The sequence below is a fragment of the Calonectris borealis genome, chromosome 5 (assembly GCF_964195595.1).
Source record: "Calonectris borealis chromosome 5, bCalBor7.hap1.2, whole genome shotgun sequence".
NCBI lineage: Eukaryota > Metazoa > Chordata > Aves > Procellariiformes > Procellariidae > Calonectris > Calonectris borealis.
The window spans coordinates 48,834,182-48,856,795 of record NC_134316.1 but is presented as its reverse complement, the minus strand read 5'-3'; the positions used below and the strand labels follow the sequence as shown (position 1 = coordinate 48,856,795).

The 22,614-nt window shown below is 40.3% G+C and overlaps 1 long non-coding RNA gene across 1 annotated transcript in view; it reads right to left on the bottom strand.

The window, feature by feature from the left end:
- LOC142083150 (uncharacterized) overlaps positions 1-22,614 on the bottom strand; it is a 452,959-nt gene that overhangs the window by 121,707 nt on the left and 308,638 nt on the right. The window contains exon 3 of the long non-coding RNA XR_012673993.1: positions 7,777-7,913. This is a non-coding gene — a long non-coding RNA (uncharacterized LOC142083150). The remainder of the gene's footprint in view (positions 1-7,776; positions 7,914-22,614) is intronic.

The following is a 22,614-nucleotide window of genomic DNA, read 5'->3' as shown; positions in this document are numbered from 1 at the left end:
CTCCTCTGGACCCACTCCAGCAGGTCCATGTCTGTCCTGTGCTGAGGGCTCCAGAGCTGGACGCAGTACTGCAGGATGGGTCTCACCACAGCAGAGTGGAGGGGCAGAATCCCCTCCCTCGACCTGCTGGCCACGCTGCTGGTGATGCAGCCCAGGAGACGGTTGGCCTTCTGGGCTGCGAGCACACATTGCCGGCTCATGTCCAGCTTTTCATCCACCAGTACCCCCAAGTCCTTCTCAGCAGGGCTGCTCTCAATCCCTTCATCCCCCAGCCTGTATTGATAGCGAAGGTTGCCCTGACCCAGGTGCAGGACCTTGCACTTGGCCTTGTTGAACCTCAGGAGGTTCACAGGGGCCCAGTTCTCCAGCTTGTCCAGGTCCCTCTGGATAGCATCCCATCCCTCAGGCGCGTCGACCGCACCAGTCAGCTTGGTGTCATCTGCAAACTTGCTGAGGGTGCACTTGATCCTACTGTCTATGTCATTGATGAAGATATTAAACAGTACTGGTCCCAGTGCGGACCCCTGCGGGACACCACTTGTCACCAATCTGCATCTGGACATTGAGCCATTGACCACTATCCTCTGGATGCAACCATCCAACCAATTCCTCACCCACCGGATAGTCCACCCATCAAATCCATATCTCTCCAGTTTAGAGAGAAGGATGTTGTGGGGGACCATGTCAAAGGCCTCACAAAAGTTCAGATAGACAACATCGGTAGCCCTTCCCATGTCCACTGATGTAGTCACTCCATCATAGAAGGCCACTAGGTTGGTCAGGCAGGACTTGCCCTTGGTGAAGCCATGCTGGCTGTCTCAAATCACCTCCCTGTCCTCCATGTGCCTTAGCATAGCTTCTAGGAGGATCTGTTCCATGATCTTCCCAGGCACAGAGGTGAGACTGACTGGCCTGTAGTTCCCTGGGTCTTCTTTTTTTCCCCTTTGAAAAATGAGGGTTATGTTTCCCTTTTTCCAGTCAGTGGGAACTTCACAGGACTGCCACGATTTCCAAATACAATGGATAGTGGCTTAGCAACTTCATCCACCAGTTCCTTCAGGACGCGCGGGTGGATCTCATCAGGTCCCATGGGCTTGTGCACCTTCAGGTTTCCTTAGATGGTCTCGAACCTCATCTTCTCCTACAGTGGGCAGCTCTTCATTCTTCCAGTCCCCGCCTTTGCCTTCTGTGGCTTGGGCGGTGAGGCTCAAGCACTTGCCGGTGAAGACTTGAGGCAAAAAAGTCACAGAGTACCTCAGCCTTCTCTATATCCTGGGTAACCAGGTCTCCCATTTCGTTCTGTAGAGGCCCTACATTTTCCCTAGTCTTCCTTTTATCACCAACATACCTGTAGAAGCTTTTCTTGTTGCCCTTGACATCCCTGGCCAGATTTAATTTTATCAGGGCTTTAGCTTTCCTAACCTGAGCCCTGGCTGCTCGGACAATTTCTCTGTATTCCTTCCAGGCTACCTGTCCTTGCTTCCACTCTCTGTAGGCTTCCTTTTTGTGTTTGAGCATGTCCAAGAGCTCCTTGTTCATCCATGCAGGCCTCCTGGTGTTTTTGCCTGACTTCCTCTTTGTTGGGATGCATCGCTTCTGAGCTTGGAGGAGGTGATCCTTGAATATTACCCAGCTTTCTTGGGCCCCTCTTCCCTCCAGGGCTTTATCCCGTGCCACTCTACCAAGCAGATCCCTGAAGAGGCCAAAGTCTGCTCTCCTGAAGACCAGGGTACTGAGCTTGCTGTGCACCCTCCTCGGTGCCCTAAGGATCTTGAACTCCACCATTTCATGGTCACTGAAGCCAAGGCTGCCCTTGAGCTTCACATTCCCCACCAGCCCCTCCTTGTTGGTGAGAATAAGGTCCTCCTCGTTGGCTCCTCTAGGGGAAGGAAGTTATCATCAATGCATTCCAGGAACCTCCCGGATTGCTTACGCCCTGCCGTGTTGTCCCTCCAACAGGTATCAGGGTGGTTGAAGTCCCCCATGAGGACAAGGGGTTGTGAACATGAGGCTGTTCCTATCTGTCTAAGGAGGGCCTCATCCGCTCAGTCTTCCTGGTTGGGTGGCCTGTAGCAGACTCCCACCATAATGTCACCTGTCCCTGCCCTCCCTTTAATCCTGACCCATAAGCTCTTGGTTGGCTCCTCATCCATCCCCAGGCGGAGCTCCATGCACTCCAGCTGGTCACTGACATAGAGAGCGACACCCGCTCCCATCTCCCCTGCCTGTCCTTCCTAAAGAGCCTGTATCCTTCCATTCCAACAATCCAGTCATAGCAGCCATCCCACCACGTCTCCATGATGCCAATAAGATCGTAGCCCTGCAGACATGTGCACGTCTCTAACTCCTCTTGTTTATTCCCCATGCTACGTGTGTTTGCATAGAGGCATTTAAGTTGGGCCCCCGATGAAGCTGTCTTACTGGCTGTCATCTTCTAGACACAATTCTTATAGCCACATTTTTAATTTAAAAGTGATATGAAGTTCAAAATTCAAATACCCTGGAACACTATCAGAATTCCTCTGCTTTCAGGTTTCATTACAATTCAAATACAGGCCAAGTTTTCTAGAGATTTTCAAACCATATTGAGAAACACGGATTCAGTAGCAAATGACATCTCTGAAAAGGAAGAAAACCCACGGGGAAAAGTTTAAACCATGAATATATGATGTCTTGTGATCAGGGTAAAATATTACAGCTCTGGCAACACTTCTACTTGCTTGGATTAAGCACTTCAAGGTGTTACTAAGAAAGTGCAAGTTCAAGAGAACCTAATCCTGCAAACATTTCAGTGAAGTGTGCAAGTAAAAGCAGTGAGCTAGCCCCCACATGGAAAGCAGCTCTGTCTTTCTGCAGCTGAACGGTAAGAAGCAGTTGTCATCAGCTACTGGCTGCAAGAGTTTATATTATCTGCCAAGCTACCTTTACCTGTTGACAACAGGTCAGTTCTTTGAGGACTAACTCTGAGCACTTCCAGCCAGTTCTTTATCATTCAGGAATAACAACTGTTCCTCTTGAATATCACATAAGGTCACATAAAAACTCCTTAATCTAAAGGGGTTTCAAATATTTTTAAATGTATTTGCTCTAGCTCTTTGCTTTTGACATTTGGACTTCCGTCCTTTGCTTTTTGGCCTCACCCATTAGTCTCACAGCAATTAGTCTCTTCCAGCTTCTAAGTCTGAGAAGTTAAAGCGTACCGATATTCTAACATTAACGTTTTTAACATTTCTCACCTAAGAATAGAAGCTGTTGCTAAAACAATCTTTTAAATTTCATTGGTCAGTTAGGCCACCATTTCAAAGATTTTTCAAACATCAGTCTTTAAAGCATAGTATATTCATGACCAATCTGATCCCTCTGGGGTATGTTAAAGCTTATCTACAATATTTTTTCATTATTTTATCGCAGTGGATTTTGAAGACTACACTACCTGGATTACAAAGTCATTAAGTATTGAGCCAGTAGTTTCAACTGATGTTTTGTACTTAAAGCCTGCAGAAGCTGCAAGCATAATAACTGCCTTTCTCACAGCGCATTGCTTCTCATCCTGCTTCTTGGGAAAAGCGCCAAGGGAATTTTGCTGATGCTGATGACAAAGTCTGAGAGGACACAGGTTCAGCAGGTCCAATTCATTACCCAAGCTGAGTATGAAATTTTGAAAATAAATGCTATTGACGTGATATGTTCATATCAACCACTGTTGGTGGTTCATAACAAGCATTATTTGGAATGTTTGCCTTCTTTCAAAAAAGGTTAGTTGTCCAGGCTTTGAGATATAATGCGGAATTTGACCCATAAGAGCAAAATGCCTAAGGCACATCGATTTATCTTCTTAGGTGATTGAAGAGAAAGATGTAGCTCAGCCTAAGGGCTTTCTGAGACATATTTGAAAAGATTTGCTCCATCGAAAACAAATTTTAGATGGGCCAATTCTTTCAACAGGGAGCTGCATTCTACATAAGTCCCTTCCTGTTCAATAGATACGAAAATTTTCAAGTTTTAAAACTTCCATTTCCTCAAGGTGCACCAGCTGAAAAAGATAAAGTTACTTTTTGTTGTTAAGGCTTTTATGAAGGGATGTGGTTAAAAATCCTTACTGCTAAAGTACTGGTAATGCATCTGAACATTTTTTTCATTAAAAACTGTCATAAACTCCAATTTTTGTTTCCATTACAACAAAACTTGTTTAAACACTATATTATTTAAAGCTAAGCCACCCATGAAAAAAATGGCAACACCATAACAACTTTTTTATTGTGCTCTACTTTAAATGCTACAGTTTTGTCCAGTTTATGTCCAAAATTACATAACAAGATTTTGTTGATCCTGAAGAAAATGCAAACCTACCATTTGAGCGGAAGGGGGAAAAAACGTTAATGGCTGTAATACACCCCTGCATCATCGTGACAAGCTGGTGGGTTGACCCTGGCTGGACGCCAGGTGCCCACCAGCCGCTCTATCACTCCCCCTCCTCAACTGGACGGGGGAGAGAAAATACAACAAAAGGCTCGTGGGTCGAGACAAGGACAGGGAGAGATCACTCACCAATTACCGTCACAGGCAAAACAGACTCGACTTGGAGAAAATTAATTTAATTTATTACCAATCAAATCGGAGTAGGATAACGAGAAATAAAAACTAAATCTTAAAACACCTTCCCCCCCACCCCTCCCTTCTTCCCAGACTCAACTTGACTCCCAATTTCTTTACCTCCTCCCCCCGAGCAGCACAAGGGGACGGGGAATGGGGGCTGTGGTCAGTTCATCACACGTTGTCTCTGCTGCTCCTTCCTCCTCAGGGGGAGGACTCCTCACACTCTTCCCCTGCTCCAGCGTGGGGTCCCTCCCACAGGAGACAGTCCTCCACGAACCTCTCCAACGTGAGTCCTTCCCATGGGCTGCAGTTCTCCATGAACTGCTCCAGCGTGGGTTCCTTCCACAAGGTGCAGTCCTTCAGGAACAGACTGCTCCAGCATGGGTCCCCCACAAGGGTCACAGGTCCTGCCAACAAACCTGCTCCAGCGTGGTCTTCTCCCCCACAAGGGTCCACAGGTCCTGCCAGGAGCCTGCTCCAGAGTGGGCACCTCCCTCCACGGGTTCAGAGGTCCCACCAGGAACTTGCTCCAGTGCGGGCTTCCCAACGGGTTCACAGCCTCCTTCAGGCGCATCCACCTACTCCGGTGTGGGGTCCTCCATGGGCTGCAGGTGGATATCTGCTCCACCATGGACCTCCATGGGCTGCAGGGGCACAGCCTGCCTCACCATGGTCTTCACCACGGGCAGCAGGGAAATCTCTGCTCCGGCGCCTGGAGCAGCTCCTCCCCCTCCTTCACTGACCTTGGTGTCTGCAGGGCTCCTTCTCTCACATCTTCTCACTCCTCTCTTCTCACTGCTGCTGCTGTTCTGCAGTTGGTTTTTTTCCCCCCTTCTTAAATACGTTAACACAGAGATGCCGCCACCACCACTGATGGGCTCGGCCTTGGCCAGTGGCGGGTCCGTCTTGGAGCCGGCTGGCATTGGCTCTGTCAGACATGGGGGAAGCTTCTAGCAGCTTCTCACAGAAGCCACCCCTGTAGCCCCCCCGCTACCAAAACCTTGCCATGCAAATACAATACACAAGCCTGGGAATTTCTCATTTTATTCAGAAGATAATAGTATGGGTAGTTAGATGATATAAACACTATATATGCCATTTGAGCTTCCTCAAGCAAGGTAAAAACCATATATTTCAAACAGACGTTTATGGAACGTTAATGTTAATTCGTACACAACAATTCTCTTTTGCAGTATAAGAAAGCAATTCGAAAACGTATTTTTAAAAATATTTCTGTAAGTCTAAGACTGACAATGGTACTATCTGTACCCTGACATACAATTTGAGGAATTTTATATATTAGTCAAAAAAATTCCTGATGCGACCTGTCAGTAAATAGTACGCAAAAAAAACCCTGAAACTGTAAGACATATATAAATAAGTGAGCAGAATTCCACCCAGCAGGTGGTACACAGATTGGAGATAGGAATGCGCAAAGACAAGTGACAGTAATCGAATAAATATCTATAGTGCAAAGTTAGTTTTAACCCTTTTTTCCTAAGGGGAAGAGAAAGAAAGACTAAGTATCAAATCAGACAAGTCTACATCCATCATGTTTTCACATTTATTAGATCTAGAAATTAATTTAGAATTTCTATCTTTCTTCAATTTGTCTCTAAGTTAATACTAACCAATGCAAATTTATTCAAATTTACCTCATCACCATCTTTGAAAGTTCTCCAATTGTATTGCATCAATACACCAAAAACTTTCATAAAACACCTCTCAGCAGTCTCCAAAACACGACTTTCATCATTGCTGGTTAATTTCTAATAGCGCTATCACAGAATATAGTAACATTCTACTATAAGGCGTACGAAAAACTGCTCTTCAGGAAAAAGATTTTCTATACATTTGAAAAATACCAAAAAGAAAACAAATTATTCTTTAGAAGAAAATAATGCTCTTCCTTGATTTATACAGATTGCTTTTCTTTGGGTGGAAAAAATATAATTGAAAAAAAACCCTGATGTTCTTATAATATCATTATTTCTATTTTTGTCAGGTTTTTATCTGGAAAGATTTTGTTAAGACCTGGATGGTTGTGGAACTCACAACTCAAAATAATTCTCACTTAATAGCATATTCACATGTAGGAAAAAATCTCAGAAAACTCTAGTACAAGGAAAAACATAATTAGAACTCATTCTTCACCACCAAAAGGTTTCAAAATCCATTTAATTATTTGAAAAGTGAAAATGTAAAATGCCTATTCCAGTGCTGATAGCTATCATAATTCACTTTTCACAACCATGACTGTGCAAAGACGTGAAAAATCAGACCCACGGTACTGAAAGCTCTTTTGTACCCTAAATTTCTCTCATGATTCTGTATTCCTCTGTACAAATACAAAATAAAAGACTGTGCTCACATCAATATACTTTGATGTTCTAGGCTCCATGCTTGCTGCCCCCCACTATCCTTGGACTGCATGCAGACTTTTCTGAATATTAATGAATAATACTTACGCTTCCTAGATAATATAATCAACTTAAGAATAAAATGTCATCTATTGCTTTGACTATGTTTAATGTTAGTTGCTGTAATTCTGTTACTTCACGTAATTTATAAACTCTGGTAGAGTGCCCTGTCTGCTACAGGGATGCCTGAGCTACTACTATCCTGACGTACTCTATTTAGGTGTATATTTCTGATATTATCATGATAAAAAGGAAGGAGGCTGTGCCTTTTTAAAATGCATTCTATGTTGCTAAATATTTTCTCTCTTTAGCGTAGAGCTCAACAGCATCCATCCTTGGCTTCATTTAATTGCTTTATGAAGATGCAGAAGTCGGAAAGAAGAGAGCATACAAGAATTTTCCGAAAGCTTTCTTCATTATTGATGCAACTGGCATCCAGATCCAGAATATGCTTTAAGCACAAACATGACTACAAGACTGACATAGATGAGTCCCAAGAAATCCATTCCCTATAATTTACTTCTGCTACCAATGGAGAGCCTACAGTTACCAATTTAAAAGTCAGTTTGAGATCTGTCCTAAAAATTGATCACCAATCACCCTTTCAAACACTTTTTTTCTTATACAATCATATGTGATTATATGAAAAGGTACAGATGAACAGCCAAGAATAAAGTTTGGAAAGAAGATAACAGCAGACCTTAGTAGACACACAATATTAATGAATGAAAGATTGGAAGGAAAGTGATTTTCAGTTTACCTGCCTTCAGTAATCCATGGTACAATTAATTATCCTTCACGCAAAGTGTAGTCCATTTATTTTCTCAACTGGTATGCCGAATCTTAGGATATTTCCATATTAACAATCTCCATTGCACATTCCTTTTTTCTGGCAACCTGTGCGTGTTGGGGGGAAAAAAGATAACATTTTATGGTGTGGTGTGTCTCATGCTGACAGAGCACCAGATTATAATGTGCTTTATAATGAACATATTTAGAAATCTCATGATTAATTATGAAATAGAAACAACTCTGAAGCACAAGTACTTAAAATCTCTTAGGCAGACCATCTAAAACATACAATTTATAAACATAGAAAATAAAATGGCATTCATCTGGTTTTGACTAGAGGTTATATTCTGTTCTGCTTATCTTCATCAACAAAAATATTAATAATAATGTGGAACTATTTCTTGAGACACCACAGAGCGGGTAGTCTATATCACAGCCATTGTCCCATTTACCAGACAAAATATCCGCATACTGTTGTGCCAATTCACACCGTGACTCAATGACACAGAAGAATCATCATCCTTTTCTGAACTGCATACACTGACATGCAGCTAGTTATTTTGTTGTGGGTTAGGGCTTTTTCCAACGTTTATAACATTTTATAGTATTGGCAGGAACTGCACGTTCAACAATGCCAAATGTACAATGCTAGGGAGCACCTGTGAACTTGGGGATTCTTTGTGCAGAAACGGTCTCTTGACACAGTAGGGCTACTTCCTGACATGAATTAAAAGCCAGGTATCCCCATGACATACATAAATTTTCCCTACTAATTGCAGATCTGAACAATATTTATTTTTTATCCCCTAGGACCACCTTTTCATCAGTCTGCTTCCATTGTGATTTTATTTATGTGTGACAGTCATTAATGGTTGCTTACATATTTTATTCATCTGAAACTACTTCATGTTATTCCACTGAAGAACACCAAAATTCTAAGGCTGTGTACTCTGTTAACCTACGTTAATTTTGCACATGATGCAGCTGTTCAAATACCTGGAAATGCATTTTCTCTTTTGAAGTAAAAAAACATCTGGTAAATGTTTTTTACATAATACAAACATAAATATATATATATAAATAAATAAACCAGTAAAAATAATGGTGATCCCTAATTAACCAACAGATCACAGATGTATGGTATCTGACAAGTTCATGCCAAAACCTAAATACTTCCATATACTTCTTCTATGCTTGAAGGCAATGTGTGAAAGAAAACTCAGGGAGAAAAATGTGGTAACATTCCTTTATACCTAAGACTGAGCTTAATTTGAGATACTGTAATATTTGCAGTTTTTATTAACTTATTGTGATCCAATGTATTTATTAATTAACTGTAATTAAATTATTCTGTTGTCAGCTTCTTGTCTCTGCTGATAGCTTTCTATGTCAAGATCAGTTTCAGGGTCTAGAAAAGCAATAAACCATTATTTAAAACTTAACTGGAGGGATCTAATAGTTTCTTACCATCAAGAAGAATTTCCATTTGGGCACAGATATTAAAAATAAATATATTCTTCATCAAATTTATAGAATATAAAATAGAAATAGAAACATATTTAATCTTATAGAAAAAAATACATTATAGAGAATAGAATATAAAAGTTTAAAAGTGTTATTCTTTAAAGCGGGGAAAAAACCTTTATACATGCACCTACACCACTGATATATTATTCATCTTCCATAACAAATGAGAATAACCAGGGGACAAAAATAGACACGAGAGACAAAAATGCATCAGACATGTTCAGAGTCACAGATTATACCACAGTTTAACTTATTATATAAGGGAAAGCTACAGAGACTACTGCTGTTCTAAAACTTAATCATTGGGATCATTCCAAAAACTTCCCTGTAGAAAGTGATTTTACTCCTGTGCTGTGTGAAGATCACAATCTGGCTTAATGTTACCATTAAAATCATGAGAGCCACTCTGCCAAAGGAGAACAGGAGGTACGTTTCATCTTACAATAATGCTTTACTAAATTTTAAATGAACCTCAAATATTTTAGCTGCCATCAGTATTTTATCCTTCACAAAGATGTTATGAACTACCTCTGGCAGCAGTGCAGGAATAGATCAGATGGCATTCCAGTCTCCAAACCAGATCACATACTTTCGCTCTTCGCACAAAGATAGGGAATATTATTCTATAATTACAGAAATAACTGCCACTTGGTATTAAAAGCGTTAAGGTATTGTTTCAATGAAACACTTTCTTAATCTGTCCTGTCTTTTTTAATATATCAGGGAATTAATTAGCACCTAATAATAATCCAGCTTTACCAGTACAATAACTCCTGGAAGTTAGCTGAGGTATTTCAACAGCAACACCGAGTTCACACTCACATATGCGCTGTACGTACTGGTGACTACTACCACCGTTCCATTCCTCTTCTGCTTTCAAACACAATTTGGGGAAAGGATGGTGCAATGGTTACCGATGGGACCGGGACTCTGACTACTGAGGTTCAGTTTCTAATTCAGCCATATGTTTAAACTGGGTCACCATGGGCATTATGCATAGAAAAGCATCCAGCACATGGATTTTATCTTTCAGACTATGTTTTCCATCTGTAAAATGGCAATAGTAACTCATCATAGAATTTACTTTATCTTTTTACTCGTAAACAATAGACAGAACTATTTGTACGATGCATATAGCAGTGACAGCAATCTGACACTGATGTTTTTGTAATAAAAGTAATAACAGTAATCTTTTTTTGTAGTTAAACAAGTATTACATTATAATTGCAACTGAAGAGCTGCCTGGAGTATAAATACAATTACATATATGATTAATTACTAAGCAATTTTCATTCTATATTTGGGAATCACTGACAGAATCTTTGAGGTTGGAAGGGACCTGTGAAGACCATCTAATCCAACCTCCCTTGTTTGACCACCAAAACAGTAAAAGTTTTGTCCTTAGGTTTCAATGGAATCTTCTGTATTTCAATTTGTCCCATTGCCTCTTGCCTTCCCTGAAGCCAGGTTTCAAAGACATCTATAATACTTTGAGGAAGTGCTATTAAAGTGAACATTTAGTTTGTTTGTTTCTCATACTCCCTCTAACGTCACGGATTCCTGTTTCCTGATCATGTTCCTACGATCATGTTCCAACGGCCACTGAAGAAAAGAGTGGTCTTTCATCCACCAGCAGTGCAATATTCTCTTGTTAAAACACCTACCACATTCTACTGTATTTCAACAACCTGTTGGTGTCTCAAAACTTTAAATTCATTTTTTGACCCTTTAATTTCGAATTCTGATTGGGCTCTGCTTTCTGGTAGTTTGACAGGATGTATCACCACGTTCTATTTTCTGCTTTATAAACGTTATGTCTCAATCTGATGAGCTCATCTTTCCACTCTTTCTACAGCAAAGACTACATGATTGAGCAAGGAGAAGTGCTCTCATCCATCGCCATGTTGTATTTAAATAAAACCTTATTTTCACAGTCCTGATCATCCCTCACAGAAGTAACAAGGTCAAATTTTTATGGACAAATTAGAAAAAATCCATGGTATTATTGTTCCCTGATGAGTGGTGACTGAGACAAATATTTGGATTTTCCTTCCCCTTGCATAATGCTATGCATGTCTGTGTACTCGTCAAACAAAATGTATTCTGCAAGATCATGCAGTTATCCAGAACAATTTTCGGCACCTTATGCAGGGCAATTGCCTTGTTTTATGATGGTTCTATGCTGAAAAGAATTGGACTCCTAAATAGATTAGGTCAAAGTACCACATTGTAGGAGTCTTGGTTGGATTTATACTTGGGATTTTTATGGAAATCACTCCATTGTTCCTACTAAGCCAATAAATCATGCAGCTTGTTGGCATAGTCACAGTTGCAGAACGTGGCATAAAATGTGCACACATATTTCTCTTACTTATCGCCTGGGGGAAAAAAGATTAAAATGTTTTCTGTAGTGTAATTTGGACATGGATTTCTAGTACACTCCTTGAAGTAAATTCACTATCAGATTTCTTAAAATGTTTTAAATTAAGATTATTTTTTTCTTTCTTAAAAACATTCATGTATTCACACAAAAAAAATGCCTTGCATGCGTGAACCACTATATAGCTTTTAGAGATATAGTTTCCAGCCATGTAAAACTGATTAATTAAAGACACATTGATAAACCATTTCTTTATTATGGCAGAGGGTATACGCTAAACTTTAGGCACTTTTTTTCAAACACGTTTTCTTATTCTGTCACTGCTTTAAACTACCTGATTTCTTTTGAGGGGGTGAGGGCGTAGTTCTCCACTCTCAACGATAATTTCATTTCCCTCCTGTATAACATCTTGGCTGCTACTCCATTCCTAACAAAATAAAAAGTAATGCCAACACAATGGTAGTTAAATTTCACTGCTATGAACCACCCTTTTCCAATTCATTCTCCAGTGTCTGGCGTTCGGGGGAGTCATTAACACCTGTGCAGAATGAACACTATACAAGTCTACACTGCAAGCAAATCAGAACAGGAACATCTTATACCTGTCTTACACAGGTGTAAAAGATTACATACGTTGCAAGGCAGAGTGAAAATTGCTATATTTAATTATAGGGATATCTAATTACAGCCTGGGATGCATTTGGTTCCAAAGGACGACAGCAGCAGGAGAGCCTCGCCTCACGCTTGTGGGGGAAGGCACATGGTCCAAGCCAACGGGAAGGAGCACCACCAGCAGATTCAGAGTGCCCTCTCCCAGGCAGAAGAGGTTTCCTCAGGGGGAATCCTTCTCACGCCATGTTCAAATCTGTCCCTTCAGCTCCTAAATGTAACAGAGTGTCGTGGTTTAACCTGGCAGGCAGCCAAATACCACGCAGCCGCTCACTCACTCCCCCCGCCCCCCAATGGGACGGGGAGAGAATCGGAAGGGTAAGAGTGAGAAAAACTCGTGGGTTGAGATAAAGACAGTTTAATAGAACAGAAAAGGGAGAATAATGATAATAAATAATGATAGAATATACAAAATGAGTGATGCACAATGCAATTGCTCACCACCCGCGCTGACCAATAACCAAGTAGCGATCGCTACTTCCTGCATCACGCCTACCCTTCATATACTGAGCATGACGTCACATGGTATGGAATACCCCATTGGCCAGCTGGGCTGGCTGTCCTGATAATGTTCCCTCCCATCTTGTGTACCTAGCTCAGTCAGTAGGCACGGGAGCTGTCCTTGGACTAGGAGGGCACTTAGCAACAACTGAAAACATCAGCGTGTTATCAACATTCTCCTCGTACTAAATCCAAAACACAGCACTAGGAAGAAATTTAACCCTATCCCAGCCAAAACCAGGACACAGAGACAGCTTGAGATGCTATGGCTTCCAGATAGACTGGGAAACAGGACAGTGCAGCGGAGCTTTTTACTGGTTGTAAAGCTTCTAAATGATGCTTTACATATACAGTTTGCATGAAATTGCAATGTATAGGCTAATGCCATTTCAAGTCTCTGTGTAAACATTCCTAACTTTAACACTGCCTTATATTGATTTAAGTCATTTTTAAGTCATTGATTTAAGTCATTTTTAGCTGGCTTAAACTAAATGAAAATATGACACATTCTGAAATATGAATGTCTGCACTGGGGCTTACACTGAAAGAACTGAAGATATGAGTCATTCCTGGGTTTCAGTACAGATTTATATCTGGACCTAAGTCATCTTCATATACTCTATGACAGATGCTATTCACTTAGGAAAGGCAATATAGATGAATTCTCTTACCACAAAGAAGGAAAGCAACTTCTGGGCACAGAAAGGCAATATAGATGAATTCCCTTACCACAAAGAGGGAAAGCAACTTCTGGACACAGTGAAAAGACATATCATAATTACTATTTATATAGAGAGAAACAGAAACTATTTTCCACACTCTGATCAACAAATTCAAATTATTTAATGTATCAAGACAGAACAATATTTAGCTTTAATCAGAATTCATTAAAGTAAAGGTGGCTAAACCAGAAAGATTTTATATTTATGTTGCTTAAAAAATAAGTTTCATATTTATTCATTAAAAATTGAACAATCAAAATCACAGAATCTATTTGTATACACTTAAAATTCATGAACATCTAAAAATCTTAGTCCATACCTAATTAATGTAAAAAAGAATGATCCTATCATCATAAACATATGGATATGGATAAATGCTATTTAAATAAATAACATCCTACAATCAAATTATCCTGATTTTATAGGAATTGCTATTATATTTTACAAATGTCTTGGAAACAGAATTTGAGCCTTGTAGTAGGATGATATTGTAAAAAGTATTGTATTATCACTCCCTTAGAGCAATGTGTGCTCAGAATTAAAGATAAGCTGAAACACATTCTGCAATTTCTGAATACAAGACAAGTTCCTATCCCTGAGAAAGTCAGAAGAAACCATGCTATCATTATTACTTAGATATGACCGAAATTAAAAACAAAACAAGCAAGCAAGCAAACAAAAAAAAAACCTGAAAATCTGTAACCTAAACTTTTACAGAAATATATTTTCCTTATTGTCATTTGCAGATTTACAAATTTAGTTCTTTATATTTCCTAGTAAAATCAATCCATGTGTACTAGAAATAGCATACATCAAGCAAACATCAGTCTAAACCTCAGTTTTTCTCAAAAGCTTTTGATCCAAGAAGAGATCTCTAACTGGATAGAGTCAGAATATCTTATCTTCTATAGGAGCCTTTCACAGGCAGCGTTATACAGAAAAGTTGCCGTGTGGTCCTGCTGACGCTCAGTATGGTTTTATTTATTTCATAATGTGCAGTTCAGAGTGCCATATCAAGGCACACTTTCAAATACCGCCTTAGGTCATTTCCTGCCCTCCAGAGACTCATTTCAATTAAAAGACATTTCTCATATCATAAAATACCATTGGACAATTTTGGTGAAAGACCCAAGATTTTTTTTTTATCAGTATTTCTTTATTTCATCAATACAGTACCCCTGTAGGCTACAGATTAGGTTAAATGGAAGAGAAAAGCTTGGTTTTTTCCTGAGAACCTACTGGTTTACTTTTCATTCCATCTCCTCTACCCAGATCCATCTATGAACAGATACCCCACTAAGAGGGTCAAAACACAAATATGAGCTCCTTTAATAAATTTTAAAATAACCAAAAAATGAAGTTAAATAAACAGACAAACAAAAATAAAGCAAAAATTAGCACACAAACCGTAACAACCATAACAACTACTCCAATAGTTTCATATAGGAAAGGTGAAAGATTTTATCACTCCTTTGTCCTTGAGTTTCCCCACAGGTGAATTATTATTTCAACAATTTGTCACCTCTTAATCATGATGTTTTCATGACGCAGATGAACTGAGGATTACACATAACTGCCCTTGGAAAAATGAACCTGAGAAAAAGATCAGCCTACAGTGCATTGATCCCTGAAGCAGTCAGCAGAAAATGAACACACATTGACCAATGAGTAGAATAATGGCTTTGTTGACAATCCCTGTGAAGTCCAGCCTCTGCAACTTAGTGGATAGAGAGATAAAAAGATGGAGGTATGATGAAAATCATCTCCCTATCAACTCTGTTCTCTGCTTTACACAATCGTCCCCCTTCAGCCACATACATGGCCAGATGGCCATGGATCAAGGATGGTACCTCACTTGTGATCACAGAAGTTTCTTTGCCCTTCTGGCCACAGATGATACGAAAACACTTCATTCATCAGAAAAATGTTTCTACCTTGTCAAATGGTACTATAGCTTATTGTAATAATTAATATTATTACACCCCTCTTCACCTCTTAATTAAATTCAGATAAAATCAGCAAATCCACAGTGGACTTACGGTCCCAATTTATCCTTGTAAATATTGTAAGGTCCCATGAGTATTATATAACCGCCAATATGCCAGTTGCACGTGACTTTTCTAAATACGTACATAAGAAGAAAAACAAAAGAAGAATAAATCACTGTCTGAGATAGATGCAAAGCAACAAAGAGAGAAAATATTACAAATACATCCAGAGACTAGATGGAATAACATACAAAGATTACTTTTTTTCTGTTTAAGTGAACTTAAAGTAGCCTTAAACTTAACATTGGTGGGGCATTAGAAATTATTAAAATACGTCAACTCTAAAAGAAAATAAAAGCAGCCTATTTTTTTTCAGTCATAATAATCAATGCTGCAGTGACATGGTCCTTATATCACTGCACCAATAAAAAAACGTGTGGAGAGGTGTTTACAACAGTGGAAAGCAAGAGAGCCCTGTAGAGGGATAAAAATTTTAACTATACATGCTTTTTTGCATAGAGTCCATTAATCAGGAGTGTAGGGGTCGGGGATATTCGATGGTGAAGTGGCTGGGCTGTGCAGTCTGGATATCCATATGGGGAGCATTACCCTTTGATGCCAAGGAAGGAGATCATTCCACCCTCTTATTTCAGTCTTTATAGGAATTTAAATAGATTCAGCTGGAAAGCAATGACTTTCTTTTGTGATAATTATTATGATTTCTGATTTTGATACAGCAAAAGCCAAGCTCTCTGAAAAAAAAGGGCAAAAAAGGAAGGAAGAACCAAGATCTTTATATAATCTATTAGCACAGGCATATGTATATCTGATTATAGATGAATAAATATCAAAGTTACTCAAAAGAAGTGGGGGCAATGCTCCCAAGAGCTGCAGATGTGGGAATTTTCAGAGAAAATTCAGAAGAAAAAAAAAATCCAAGATGCAGATACATGAAAAATGTAATACAATGTAATGTAGTTTGACTGAAGGTACATTATCCATCCCTAACCTGACATATTTTTAGTAAGAAAACACCTCGTTTTTTTCCATGTGTCTAAAGTCTGTTTATTTTATCTGTCTTCACTCAAGCACCTGAAAACGGAGAAAAGAAATAGGATGACGTTTAATGGTGCATCCAAGGTGTTTCACTCACTGACTAAAAAGGATTTCAGTTCATAGAATCATAGAATCATACAGGTTGGAAAAGACCTCCAAGATCATCGTGTCCAACCGTCAACCCAATACCCCATGTCCACTAAACCATGTCCCTAAGCGCCTCATCTACACGTCTTTTAAATACCTCCAGAGATGGTGACTCCACCACTTCCCTGGGCAGCCTGTTCCAAGGCCTGACCACTCTTTCAGTACAGAAATTTCTCCTAATGTTCAATCTAAACCTCCCTTGGCGCAACTTGAGGCCATTTCCTCTTGTCCTATCGCTAGTTACTTGGCAGAAGAGACCAACCCCCACCTCACTACAACCTCCTTTCAGGTAGTTGTAGAGCGCGATGAGGTCTCCCCTCAGCCTCCTCTTCTCCAGGCTAAACAACCCCGGTTCCCTCAGCCGCTCCCCATCAGACTTGTGCTCCAGACCCTTCACCAGCTTCGTTGCCCTCCTCTGGACACGCTCCAGCACCTCCATGTCCTTCTTGTAGTGAGGGGCCCAAAACTGAACACAGGATTCGAGGTGCGGCCTCACCAGTGCCCAGTACAGGGCCACAATCACCTCCCTGCTCCTGCTGGCCACACTATTCCTAATACAGGCCAGGATGCCGTTGGCCTTCTTGGCCACCTGGGCACACTGCCGGCTCATGTTCAGCCGGCTGTCAACCAGCACCCCCAGGTCCTTTTCCTCTGGGCAGCTTTCCAGCCACTCTTCCCCAAGCCTGTAGCGTTGCCTGGGGTTGTTGTGGCCCAAGTGCAGGACCTGGCACTTGGCCTTGTTGAACCTCATACATTGGCCTCGGCCCATCGATCCAGCCTGTCCAGGTCCCTCTGCAGAGCCTTCCTACCCTCCAGCAGATCAACACTCTCACCCAACTTGGTGTCATCTGCAAACTGACTGAGGGAGCACTCGATCCCCTCGTCCAGATCGTTGATAAAGATATTGAACAAGACCGGCCCCAGTACTGAGCCCTAGGGAACACCGCTCGTGACCGGCCACCAACTGGATTTAACTCCGTTGACCACAACTCTCTGGGCTCGGCCGTCCAGCTGGTTTTTTACCCAGCGAAGAGTGTACCTGTCTAGGCCGTGAGCCGCCAGCTTCTCTAGGAGAATGCTGTGGGAGACAGTGTCAAAGGCTTTACTGAAGTCCAGGTAGACCACATCCACAGCCTTTCCCTCATCCACTAGGTGGGTCACCTGGTCATAGAAGGAGATCAGGTTGGTCAAGCAGGACCTGCCTTCCATGAACCTGTGCTGGCTGGGCCTGATCCCCTGGTTGTCCCGCACATGGCTCGTGAGCACCCTCAAAACCAACCACTCCATGATCTTCCCCGGCACCAAGGTCAGGCTGACCGGCCTGTAGTTCCCCGGATCCTCCTTCCGGCCCTTCTTATAGATCGGCGTCACATTGGCGAGCCTCCAGTCGTCCAGGACCTCCCCAGTTAACCAGGACTGCTGGTAAATGATGGAGAGCGGCTTGGCAAGCTCCTCCGCCAGCTCCCTCAGTACCCTCGGGTGGATCCCATCCGGCCCCATAGACTTGTGATCATCCAGGTGGCGTAGCAGGTCATTAACTGCTTCCTCTTGGATTATGGGGGGTTTATCCTGCTCGCCGTCCCTGTTTTCCAGCTCAGGGGGCTGAGTACCCTGAGGATAACCACTCTGACTACTAAAGACTGAGGCAAAGAAGGCGTTGAGTACCTCAGCCTCTTCCTCATCCTTGGTGGCAACGTTCCCCCCCGCATCCAATAGAGGATGGAGATTCTCCTTGGCTCTCCTTTTGTCATTAACATACTTATAAAAGCATTTTTTGTTGTCTCTCACGACAGTGGCCAGGTTGAGTTCTAGCCGGGCTTTTGCCTTTCTAATTTCCTCTCTGCACGACCTAATGCGATCCCTGTACTCTTCCTGAGTTGCCGTTCTTCCTGAGTTATATAGTTCAGTCTTATAAACTGCATATGGAAGGACTAAGGTGAAAAGTTTAATGCTACTAGGCAGTTACTGGATAACCAAGACAACGTAGCCATAATGTATCGGGTAGTATTATTCCACTTTTAATGCAACTGTACAGAACCTCATGTGGATTTCAGCAGGTGACCATCCATGTGCAAGGAACGTTAATAAGCTGTAGAAGATAACAGTATCATCATCAAAAGAACCGAATCCAATCTTATAAGAGGAATTGGAAAGTGCTTAGCTCATTTACTCTAGCAAAATGAAGGTTAAGAGAAGATATGATTGGAGTCTATAAATATATTTGCTGGTTAAAAGTAGAAGGATACGGGGAACATTTAATATAAAGGAGTGTCATAAAATCAAATGTGCACACTCTAACGCATTTAATCATAAAAACAGAAGACGACTTCTGAACATTAAAATGGTGAATTTTCTGTAATAGCCCTACACTGTACAGAGAAGTGGGGACAACCATCTACAGTCAACTAAATTCAGAGAGTTTTGTTTCTTAAGACAGGCTAAATTGATTTTAAGAAAGGGAATACATGGTGTGGTGGTCTTACAGAAGGGGAAACCAGTGTCAATAAAGAATATTATAAAAACAACAAAATCATAGTTTTACTTGGTTTTAAACTCTGGTCAGTTGTATTCTCACACAAGGTAGGACTTATCTTGACAGACCGTGGTCAAATACCTATGCTCCATGAGTAATTTCCAGAAATATGCATTTCTTCAGTTTGAGAATCAGTCAGTGACATAAGCCACTTCACAAAATTCTCTTCACGTTCCATTATGATGCTCACAGGATTGCCCTTAAAGTACAGTACTCACTTTGGAAATCAAGAATCTTTCTGAAACTCATTTCCCCTTCAGAAGCAAAACAATGTTTCCAGATAGTGGTACTTAGGCACATTAAAATATAAACAGTCTCAAGACAGCCTGAAATACATGTAAAAATGGAGTTCTACAATTATTCCTACTTGTATGATTATTTACTTCAGTAGCTCCTACCACTAGTCATTCCTCATCACCCCCGGCTTTACTGATGGAGTTGTTATGGATGGATACAATGATATGCATGAACACTGGGTGGGCGTTGCAATACTCCAGGCATTTTCTTTTACTGATTACCTGACAAACAGTGAAAGTTGAACACAGAAACGTATTCTTACTAGATTTTATTCACTAAGACTTTGTTTTCTCTTAATTTTCTTCTAAATATTTCAAAATAGCGGTGCAGCTGAACTACATTAGCAATTCCAACACATACTACTAAAAAGGACACAAATATTAATGTTCTCCAGAACAACAAATTGGCTGAGGGGGAAAACAGAACGGGGTTTGGAAACATATTCAGATCTGCATTCAAAATTTGGTAAATGCTAAATACAGACATGTCACAGTGTCAACATTCAAAGACAGCACTTAATGATCTATCCAGCTAAATATTTCTGCTCAGATAAGATTATGAAGGCCATCTTAGTAATTTCTCAGAGACAATACGCAGATAGAAACAAGGGTGCCGTTTCCTTTCCTTACAATAGAAGTATTTTATGTTTCATCTCAGGACTTCACTTTATTGACTTTGCAAAAGTAAATACCTACCGCTGTCTGAATCCAGTACCCAAAGGAAACAGCACTGTTGATTTATATAATTGCATAGCATTTTCAATATATTTCCTTATTCTTATGTGTGCTAGCACTCTATTTGCTTTCATTTCTCTGCTGCACATCAAACTTTTCCATATTTTCATTGTCTACCGCAAAAGCTAGGTGTCTTTCTCTTGACTGGTTCAGTTAACTTGGAATCTGACAACATGTATCAGCATATTCTTCTCCCTTTCATGATCAATGATATGAGTGGTAATTTTAATTAACAGAAATCAACATTTTAGTCATATGTAATTATTATTAATATATGTATCACTTCATTGGCCTTTCATTCAGACCATCACCTAGCTAGCCAAAAATCAAGTTTAAAAGAGCTGGATGGATGGAAGCTCACCATCCATCACAAAGAGGCTGGAGAATTTATAGACACAGTTGAACTCTCCAGAACGATAATTTGAACAATTTAACCAACACATTACCAAGTGTATTAATGAACTGTTCACTAAATTATTTTCAGCTTATGTTTTCTTATCAGTTCAGTTACTGTAGGATACATGGTAGGATGAACACGTAAGCAAGGCAGTGAAGACTGGTTAGTTCTCCAAAGAAACAGAAACAGTAGGTCTGAGGAGTATGTCCTGGTCTTCCACCAGTCATCCCACAATTATCAGATACTAATAAGCACCAAACCCACCCATCTACAGAAGACTTTGCAAAAAACTTGTATTAAGGAATCATGTATGTGAAAGAGAAAAGAAATATAAAATGTAAATTGTAATGTTTTTTCTATTACTTTTTGTTAAAAAATATATATATATATAAAAATAGTGGCAGTTTTACTACAGTTTCAAAAAGTTATCCAAGTTTTTTGGAAATGTCTCTGGACTCTTGATGAGCAGTTAACCACGGGGATGCTGAAGAGAAGGGGCCATGTCCATCTATAACTATGTACTGCTATAAAAACAACTAGCTTTTGAAGTTGGCATTGAGAAGATACTCCATTCTGCTGCTCTGGTTTATATTCCTTGAGATGCGGAGGAAAAGTTGGAATGTAGCTTTGGAGTCCTTCATTACTTTATGCTAAGGACCCTAGATTGTTTTACTCTAGTGCTTTTTTCCTAAATAGATGGGGCTGGTAGTGGGAAGAGAATATAATAACCTTGTTTGGTGAACAAACTCCCCTGGTCAAATGAAAACACACCTATTCAACGAAATGAAAAATAACTCACCGTTAAGCATTAATGAGATTTAACACAAAAGTGTAGCAACACTGTCAAACCCCTCCACTCCTCAGACCTTGATCTCTTCACCTATACGGCACCTGTATCTTGGTTAAATACCATTGGAAAGAATTGTCTGAAGCAGATTCCCCAAAAATACAGTATATTCAGTTTCTGAATCTTTATATTAAGTGCCATGGGCAAAAGAAGAGAGGTGATAAAGTGTCTCGAGACTCTTCACGTCATGGAAGAATATAGGAAAACAAGAATGTGAACTAGAATGATAGGATGGCAGAGTCTGTAGTCCTCCAAGGAATAAGACAGGCTGAGGTGTCAAAAAGCCCTGCTGTTTCAAGGTTAGCTGAATTGCAGTTTTGCCACTGCCCCAACATATACTGGGACAACAGTCTCTGGCAACAGTTGTATTATAAGGCTACCATTTCCAGTTATTTTACATCAAAAAGAAAAAAAACAACAGCAGTAACAAAAATCTCTCTTTGCAAGCACAGAGATTAAAGGTAAAAATAACCAGGATCAGATGTGTTGTTTATATATCATAACCTTGTCTAGGTAAAACTAACACAACTTATAGATAAGAATTCTTGATATTCAAATGACAAAATATAATTGTATGTTTGTTTTTCCTCCTAAAGAAAAAGATAGCAAAAACTGGGGAAAAGAAAGGATGTCAGTTGTCAAGTATGTTCTTTTACCCATTTGGCAGAAACTTGGTTACAGGAAATAAGAGAAACTCAAGTATAGAGACCATCATAAAGAAAGAGGATGTTATGAAACACCTGTGGAATAGCTTAACCATTAATTTGTTCCATCTCCCTAGTACTGTCTGAAACATCCATTCATATCACATACTTTTACTTACTTTCTAAAGCACATATTCATGACATGATATTAAAATCAGATATCTTCCTTGATAGGTAACTCTTAGTCCTCCTCACTAGCAGTAATATGCTCACTCTTTCGATGGGCTTTTATTGTGTTAACCCTAAATCAGCAGAAAGTCTTCTCCTCTTGCTCTCAGAACAACATACGAAATGACCATGCACC